Here is a 9,677-nt window from a genome sequence, read left to right on the forward strand (position 1 = left end):
GAGGGAAACGAGAAGCATTTACAGACAGAAAAAGAGAGAGGCCAAAATGCCTGAATATGAAGAGCTTGACAAGCTGGCCGACAGGGATAATGCTCGAAAATTCTACGAAAAGATGCGGCGACTAACAGAAGGTTTCAAGACCGGAGCATACTCTTGCAAAAGCAACACCGAAAGCTCCGTCAGGATCGGGAAGGTCCTCTCCGAGCCGTTCGATACCAAGCGAGATTTCAGACAAGGCGACCCATTTGGTGCAACTTCTTCAATCTGCTCTTGGAGAAAATAATTCGAGCTGCAGAACTTAATCGAGCAGGTACCATCTTCTATAAAAATGTAGAGCTACTGGCGTATATCGATGATATTGATATCATTGGCCTCAACACCCGCGCCGGTAGTTCTGCTTTTTCCAAATTGGATAAGGAAACGAAGCAAATAGATCTGGTAGTGAACGAGGGTAAGATGAGATATTCCCTGTCATCAAATAAACAGTCGTTGAACTCGCGACTTGGCTCCCACGTGACTGTTGACAGTCATAACTTCGGAGTCGTGGATAATTTCGTCTATCTTGGAACCAGTATTAACACCAACCCAGCCTGGAAATACAACCCAGAATAACTCTTGCCAACAGGTGCTACTTTGGACTGAGTAGGCAATTGAGAAGTAAACTCCTTTCGCGATGACTCTATAAGTTACTAATTATTCTCATCCTGCTATATGGTGCAGAGGCTTGAACGATGACAAGAACTGATGAGTTTGCGATATGAATTATCAAGGACCACGTAGTAACAAAACGACTGGCGCGCTGTAGTAATGCAAAATTACGTAAGCGGCGTCTACGCCAATAAAGAAGAATAATTACCAAATCGAACTTTATCCTTTTACTTTAAACCTTAAAATTTTGGATGTAATTTTTTTAGATAAAAATAAAAAAGTAAAGACCCCGAAAAATACTGAGGTTAAAATTTTTACATCCCGAAATTTCGAAATGGCAAATCCGAAAGCTACTTTATTAATAAAACGGTAATTAAATCTCACTGCTACTTTTCCTAACTATATTTTAAAATAACTCGAAAAATATCGGGATCCCGAAGTTATCATTTATATACATTTTAAAATACCTCGAAAAATATCGGGATCCCGAAGCTATCATTTATACATGCCTAAAACTCGAGATTGCAAAACCATCATGTGTCTTACAAAAATTCTTGCAGCTGCACTTAGACCGCAGCAATTGTCCTAGGTGCGGACTTTTTCAAGCAAAAGTTGGACAGCGCGCGCTTTGCTGCCGGCCAGTCGCCAGCTGTGCGGCCATTACCGAGCTCACAATTGGCCACCTGACAGACAGTGGATGATTACTTATTTATTTACATGCATGAGTCTGTATGTTTGCATTGCTATGCATGTAGTATGTATGTATGTGTAACCAGCAAGCCGCAAACATCAAGCGCTTGGCACAACACAAAGCGGCACCGGTGCGAACTCAACGCTGTTGGTGGCGCAGCGCCTTTGACGTAGCAAAGAACTGACGACGACGCTGATGATGTTGTCACTCGGCGTGCACACAATTGGCATTTATGGCATTAGCCGTTGCACCGTTGATGTTGTTAGTTTATTACTTTATTGCCGTTGACTATTGCAAGCGGCGTGGGCGCACTCAAAGTCACAGCGCAGCCGCGGATGCGTGTACAATTAAAAAAATTGTACGCGGTTTATAAATAACTGTGAGCCACTGTGCACACACACACGTACATATGGGCTGGTGTTGTTGGCGCAACTTGGCAAGCAATTTAATTACAAATCACGGCCGCTTTTCATGGCATTTGCGCGTGCTGCCTGTTGCGCATGCGCTCTATGACTGCGACTGCGTTTTCCTATGCGCATGCGTCTGCGCCTGCGCGTCATTTGCCGTTTTTACAATTCTAAATGCGTCTGAGGCAAGCTAGCAAGCGTTGCTTCGCGCTCTACACGCTTATGCTCCTACACACACACATACACATCGACGCGCGCAGCCGTAAAAGCATATTAAATTTTTATAATGAAAATTATAATGCAAGTCGTGATGAAGATGGCTGACGGATTGTGCAAATTCTTACATATACTGTTTTCTGATTGTGGGTGCCATTATCATCTTTGCTATTGCCATGTGTGTGAGTGAGCGGATATGTGTGTGTGTGCGAAATGCAGTCATCAACGCGCCACGATCATATTTTTCTAAATATTTCTTTTTCAGTAATTATTCTTATTTTGTGTTGTTTCTGCTATTTCAGCAGAAATCACATTGTGTTCTGGCCACTTGGCAGCTGTGCTTGCTTGAGCTGAATTTTAATTTGTGAAGGAATTTTAATTACAAATTACTATTTTATACACAAAATGGCTGGCAAACGAAAATAATTAACCCTTGAGTATTCTTAAGAGTTTTAATTCAATTTTAGAACTGTTTTTCAATTAACGGTTATCTGTTAGTAAATCTGCGCATTTTTGAAGACAATATAGTTCAATGTTTCGAGTCTAATTAAGCGAGAGCTAACTATATGCCAAGAATTACTGTGGGTTTGTCAAAATTTTAAGATTTTTGAGAAACATAATGGTTTTAGATATCACCAGCAATTTGGGGATCATCAATAATAGCATCAGGGTGAAGCGAGACGCATTTGGAGACAAACAAAGAGAGAGGCCGAAATGCCTGAGTACGATGAACAACGCAGACAAGCTGGCCGACAGGGGTGATGCTCGGAAATTCTACGAAAAGATGCGGCGACTAACAAAAGGTTTCAAGACCGGAGCATACTCTTATAGAACCCACAGAAGTGATCGACGCAGTACTATTGACTGAACATGATTGGACGTTAAGTGTGATTTGCTCAATCGACAAAAAGGAAGACCCCACAATCTGGTAAACTACCGTTATAGCCTCCTCTACATCGCATATAAGGTTCTATCTAGCATACTGGGTAAAAGATTAAAGCCTGCCGTCAACATACTGATTTGACCTTATCAGTGTGGCCTTAGGTCTGGAAAATCCACAACTAACCAGATATTCACCATGCGTCAAATCTGGGAAAAGACTCTTGTAAAGAGGTTCGACACATACCACCCCTTCGTCGATTTCAAAGCTGCTTTTGGCAGCACGAACAGTTAAAAAAAACAATCGTCGCATTCACGTCTCGGCGCCCACGTCTCTGTTGATAGTCATATCTTCAAAATCGTAGATAATTTCGTCTGTCTTTGAACCAGCATTAACACCAACAACGAAAATTACTATTTCTAACAGGACTGAGTAAGCAATTGAGACGTAATGTCCTCTTTCGACAAACAAAGACCAAACTCTACGAGTCACTTATCATCCCTGCCCTGTTATATGGGGCAAAGTCATGAACGATGACAACAGCTGTTGAGTCGGCGTTACGAGTTTTCGAGAGAAATATTCTGCAGAAGATTTATGGTCCACGAAGACCTCCATCCGTTGCAAAGACCAGGTGCAGAAAGAGCTGGCTACACTTAGAGTTTCCAATTGGCACCAAACAGCGAAAAAGACGAACAGTTGGTGCGCTTCTGTATACTCGGCTACAATCCCGTAAGCAGAGCCTACGGCAATGAAAAAGAAGAAGGGCAAATGGTCACACAACACTGTATATTCGCTTACGCCCTTTTAATGAAATTATTAATCTCTGTAGCCGTCGACATCTAAATACAATGAAGCAACTTATGGCGTTAGGAAATATTGTCATGAACACCAGATCAAAAAAATTACTTTAAGTGCTCATTTAAGTTAAAGCTACTGGCTCTGTTCGAGAACATAATTGGATTTGGTCCGTTTGGTTAACATAATGTTACATTAATGTTTCCAAGCCCATATACTTCACGAATCTTATTGTTGTTCCTTTTATTCAGTAACAAAAATTTTGAAAGAGGATTTTATCCACAATTTTTGGTCCTTTTTCATGGTTTTCTATCTGTCCTTTCAGCTTGTGATCTTTCACTAGTGTTGCAAAATACAAACAAGTCCATATAGTAAGTCAATATAGTATCACTGGTGTACAAATCTAATCGCTATAAAAATTTTCAAAATATTTAACCCACATCAAAAACGTCAGCTACTACGGGATCCGGCACTTCACACCGTTCGCGCAGCTGTCGCACTGGAATCAGCTGTATATAAATTTGTTGAATGACAGTTCGGCCAATGGACGTTTCAACAAGACTCAGCACCGTCTCACAAAACGCAAGTGAACCAAGAATGGCTGAAAAACAACGCTCCGAGCTTCATTACGACCACACAATAGCTCTCGAATTCACCAGATGCGAATCCAATGGATTATTCTCTCTGGGCCATTTTGGAGAGCAAGGTCCGAAGTAAAAAATACACCAGTCTCGAGATGCTGAAGAAAGCCATTGTCCGTGATTGGGCCAAAATACCGGCAAGTCACATTCGGGCAGCTTGCGATTCGTTTTTTGACCGTCTCAAGGCCATAGTTAAGGTAAAAGGTGGTCATATCGAGCAAAAGTGAATTGGTTACACTTCGAGTGCCCTGTAATGAGGAAATGCAAATACACCTCTAATTTTTTTGTTGAACATTGAACTGTTAATGTCAACTATTTTGGCTAATGTGTCTTCGTAATTCTTGAAGAGTAATTTTAAAAATCAAATGCTAATAAATGCATAGATCTTTTGGTATTTATACAAAGAATATTTCTGTCTGTCTATCTATATACAATCTCTCAGAAATACTCACTGAGCTTGGCATAATTTGCCGAAAGTGAAAATCGCTTTTGAATAAAAAGTCCTTAAATTGTTTTTATTTCAATACGCAACGAGAAGAAGTCAAATATGCACAGGCTTATCAATCTGCCATTGTCATTGCACGGGAAGTCAGCCAAATGTCATGTCCTTATAGAATTACTAGTAAAAAATAACATTTATTTAAACTCTTTCGTGTGTTATTTTGATTTAGTTTTGAATAAAGCGTTACGCTACTGCGATCAAAAAGTAAGGTGAGTTTGTTTATAAAGTGTAAATACTTTATTTATTCTTCAAAATCAGTTTCATCCCCTTCAAGTGACCCCCGTTCGATAAAGCACACTTTTTCCAACGCTTTGTCCAGTTCTCGAAATCGGAATAGTATTTTTCTGGTATAAGCTTAAGAGCTATTCTATTTGGAGTAAGTCTACTCAATCTTATCAAAGCCGCATTGGCCTTTTGAATGACCTAAGAATATCTTATAACTCTCAAATAATATTCTTTGTTAAAAGTTTGGAATCCATAGTGCACTACACTACGATAATCACCACAACTTACTTTTTGATGAAAATGGTACAGATATAAGGTAATCTTAAATCGCCGATTTTAATTTATTATTTATAGTTGACAACACAAATAAATGAAATTATTATATTTTTAGCAACTTACCCTGTATAGTTTTCGCCTCGAGGCTTTTAAAAAATCCACAAATGTTTTTTAATTATTATTTTTGTAATCCAGTATATGCTCACTTTTGTAGATTTCGCTTTGAAATTTGAGTTTTCTACTTCAGAATCTTTTTTTCTTAAATTGTATATGATTTTTTTCGGTTAATTTGATTGTAAAACAAAATATTTTAGTTATAATTAATAATAGTAATTAATTTTTTTTTTATTGATAATTTAATTTGTTTTATTTTTTTCAGTGTATATTTTTATTTCAATTTAATTATGAATCAACGAAATTATTACTCAATGCAAGCTTCTACTTAGCAATTCTTCTTGCGTTTTTTTACAGAACACACACTCTCCCAACTGCCAAATATTTTTGCGGAACTCAGACACAACACAAAACCACAAAAGAACAACTTTTTAGATATTTTTGTTTTTGTTTTTCTGCAAACTAAGTATGCTTGTATTTCAGCTATTTTTAAGTTCCATTCCAAATGTTTTTGTTTATGCACTTTCGAGACATGTGCGCAGCACAGAAAAAAATATGCCACAGCTTACGTAGTGGCGAGTGTCAGGCGGCGACTCGCGCGCGTTACCACTACAGTCCAGTTAAAATTAAAATAAAATACCAACACACTCACACACAAAACTCACTTTAAAGATGAAAACAAAAATTCAAACGTCGCCAACGTCGCCAACGTGGACACAACACGACCGCACACTGCACTGAAATATGGTATGTACGACACTTACGGGTACGAAGCAAAACAACGAAAAGCGCTCAGAAACACCTGAACTAAAACTGGTGTTCAGAAGGAATCGATTGGTGGGGAGCGGCAATACGTTAGCGGCACTTTGCAGCGAACAGTTGCTTGTTGTTGCGCACAACGTACTTCACTCGCGAACGTCTCAGAAACGACTGAAGTCGGTTGCGAAGTAAAAACCGGGCCGAACTTACAGGTAACCGCCAGAGAAAAGCTCAGAGCGAAGTCAAATGAATACAAGTATAGCGAGTAGCCACAGTAGGCGATGTGAGCTTCAGTGTCTGCTTGGACTACGTCTCCAACTTTGACTACAACTTGAGTACACACAAGCGCGACTTTTCGCAAAAGTTTCTGATTGCGGGCTTAAACTTCAAGAGTGTGTAAGTATCTACTTACCTGCAAGTCTAGGCGTGCGTCATCGACTCTCAGCACGAGAGCATCTTAAAGATTAATCATTCTAAAGTTCCACTCACAGTGGCAAACGTGAGAATTCCAACCGCTTCTTCTCATACTCACCTGTTGCTTATTACGCTCAATTAATGCATATTGATTACCATTTCGATTTGTTCGTCGTCTTTCGTCACCTCCTACTGCGTATTTACTTGGCGGATACTTCGCTCGTTGTTCATTGCGGTTTGCCGCTCTTCTTTCACTCAACGCTAGCGTTCAGGTGATCAGCTGTAAACGAACCTATAATTTCCAACATAGTTAATTATGCAGGCGTTGAGTTTAGTGCATTTCCTGCGTTGCATTGTTGCATGCAAAACGTGCTTCCTGTGTTACCAACCTACGCAGCGATGCGACGAAAGCGGCACGAGGTCAATGTAAGAAATTTGTTGACAATGATTTTCAGCTTTATAGAAATTGTGGGGAGCATTAACCAGCTGTGTTGGGAGTAGTTGCAGGGACATTTCAGAAAACAATGGAAGGTTGATAAGTTTTTCTAGAATATTCGATATCTCTCATACATTCGAAATAACCACATATATATAGTATATACTTGTATCAAAAAATAAAGAGATCTATTCATCTGACGTGACACCACTTCTTTGTCGATTTCAAAGTTACTTTTGATAGCACAAATGTTTGAATTTGGAATCCCGTTAAACTAATACGTCTATGTAAACTGACGTTGAGCAATATCAAAAGCTGCGTCAGGATCGGGACGACCTCTCCGAGCCGTTCGATATCAAAGGAGGTTTCAGACAAGGCGACTCCCTATCGCATTCGATGGAACGATGAGCTGGAGTTCGTCTCGCCCGGGGGAAGCAAAGGAAGAGGAGAACCTTAGCTCCGTTGGAAAAACCAGATGGAGAATGACCTGGCTACACTTAAAATCTCTATTTTCAGCCGCCTGGTGTTTTTTGTCTTTTTCAAAAAAATGTTGTAAAATATGCCACCATTTTTCTTTGCTGTTTTCCATCATTCCAAACATTCGATTTTTTTATTATTATTTGACATTGTACCCAGTATATAAAAATAAAATACTAACAACAATTCTAGTCTAATTAATTAGGAGAATTACTTAAAAGTTAAATGTTAAGAAATACATTTGCCGCTACTGTTGTCTTACTAGGTCGGAAGGCTGCTTGCGTTTCAACCGGATTTCTCGCCCATGATTCGATTTTTTTCGATGAGTCTCAAGGTTTCCTCATTAACGTGCTGTCTAAGCCTCAGTTCGTGAGACTTTGCTATGTTGATTTCATTTACCACTGAATTCACGCCTAGATCACGGTGCAGGTCAGCAGATCTAACGTACCAAAGAGCATTACCTAACTTATTAAATTATTTATATAAATTGGACGATATGTCCAATTTAGCCAGATAAGTTTTAAAGGAAAAATGTTTAAACTGTTAGTTTTTGTTCTTAGTTTCGCTGTCTCGCTGTTTATTAAGCTCAGTTTTGAGAGCAGAGGACCTAGTTTGCTGCCATCTCCGTCAAAGCTTGTGCTTTTTATGGATACTTTCTAAGATGTGTTTTGGGTATTTGGTACCTCTTAGATTTGGTACTTAGTGTACTCTTTCACGCAGCGTTTTGACTTATTTTTGTGAAATCAGCAACCTCACAGCCAACCAACCAACTCAACATCGGTCGATATATGCTTAGAGAAATTTTAAATTAAAAAAATGAATGGTTCGTAAAATGCATTTCAGACAATATACATAAGTATATCAATATTTCTGTCGTGTAGAATAACTTCTAATTCATTTTTACTTTTGGAAAGACCATTAGCATTCCATAACATTATTCTCAAAAATTTACTGTTCATCAATAAATTGTAGATGATACTCAAGAGCGTTGAGCCGCTGATTAAAGACCTTAAATAGTTTCTCTTTCTCATTTAGTTTATCCAAAATTTGGGATTGTATTTGTATGACCTTGCTTAGCCATTTGCGCAAATGAAAATTTAGCAATAGAAGGAAGGGATTTTACTTCTCTTGTATTCACAACGGATTTGTTCGTCAGAGCATTGGCATTCTCCTGTACTGAATTACCATTCCTTTTTATCTCTAAGTTTTTGCAGTTCTTTTGCGACGACACAACCACGGTTGCTTGCGGGATGAGAATCGCCGCAGTTCCAGTATTTAGCAGGATCTCTTTCAGCTTTTCTGCATTCAATAGTAGGATGTCTGCCTCCACATTTCACACATCTCGATGGCTTATCACAAAATTTTTTAATGTCCAAAAGCTTGACACTGTGGAATTAATTTAGATGCTTTAATAGGCGTAACTTTTCCAACCGTACTAAGAATGGTTTTGATCTGGTGAATTTGCTTAATGTCTTCGGTAGCATCAAATACTACTAAAAACATATCTAGCGGTTCTTAGGCTTCGATTTAAGTTTAATAAGCGCATTAAGACATTGAAACCTTGAAATTTTAGATCATTTAAAATGGTTTGAGTATCGCATGAGGCTTGTAAATTTTTTATCATTACCTTTATTGGCCTATTATGTTTACTCCCGTAGCTAAACCAAGGTACATTTTCATTAGATAAGGATTTTGTTATTGTGCGATATTATTTGCATAAAAGACATTAAGTTTGTAGGCGCTGTTGCTCAAAAGCTTTATCAAAAAGTTGTTATTTATTAGATCTGTAATTTTTTTATTAGAATGTAATTTATTAAAATCCTTTACATCGTTTATTATAATAGGAGGAGGGCGGTGGGTTTTAGTATCACTGTTGGCCGCCTGCTCTTTATTTTTATTTTTCGAAGGGCTAATAATTTTTGGAGAAGTATCAGCTTTGCATTTTTTTGAAGAGCGCTTTTTTTTTGAGTATCCACCCATTTTCTTTAGCTAGCTCATCTTCATCGGTTTCGTATAATTGATGAACATTCATACTAGAAGGTTTTGCTTCAACACTCACATGCTTTCTTTTACTAGATTTTGGTTCTTCGTTTTCTCTTCTTAATTCTATGTTATCTTTATGCAACTTATTGCACATCGCCAAACATTCGACTGCAGTATTCGCTGTTGTCAAGGTGCAAGGAACCATGAATCTTC

General features: G+C 38.5%; 1 protein-coding gene across 8 annotated transcripts in view; it reads right to left on the reverse strand.

The window, feature by feature from the left end:
* LOC105222440 (uncharacterized) overlaps nucleotides 1-6,345 on the reverse strand; it is a 165,373-nt gene extending 159,028 nt beyond the window's left edge. For 5 of the 8 annotated variants that reach the window (XM_049450697.1, XM_049450696.1, XM_049450692.1 and 2 more), the window contains exon 1: nucleotides 6,061-6,345. The gene's annotated coding sequence lies outside the window, so the exon portion shown is untranslated. Of the gene's footprint in view, nucleotides 1-6,047 lie in introns of all 8 variants that reach the window. The other 3 variants (XM_049450695.1, XM_049450693.1, XM_049450694.1) reach the window with 2 other exon arrangements.
* Between the last annotated feature and the right edge of the window lie 3,332 nt (nucleotides 6,346-9,677).

This window comes from Bactrocera dorsalis, chromosome 3 (assembly GCF_023373825.1).
Source record: "Bactrocera dorsalis isolate Fly_Bdor chromosome 3, ASM2337382v1, whole genome shotgun sequence".
Classification (NCBI taxonomy): domain Eukaryota; kingdom Metazoa; phylum Arthropoda; class Insecta; order Diptera; family Tephritidae; genus Bactrocera; species Bactrocera dorsalis.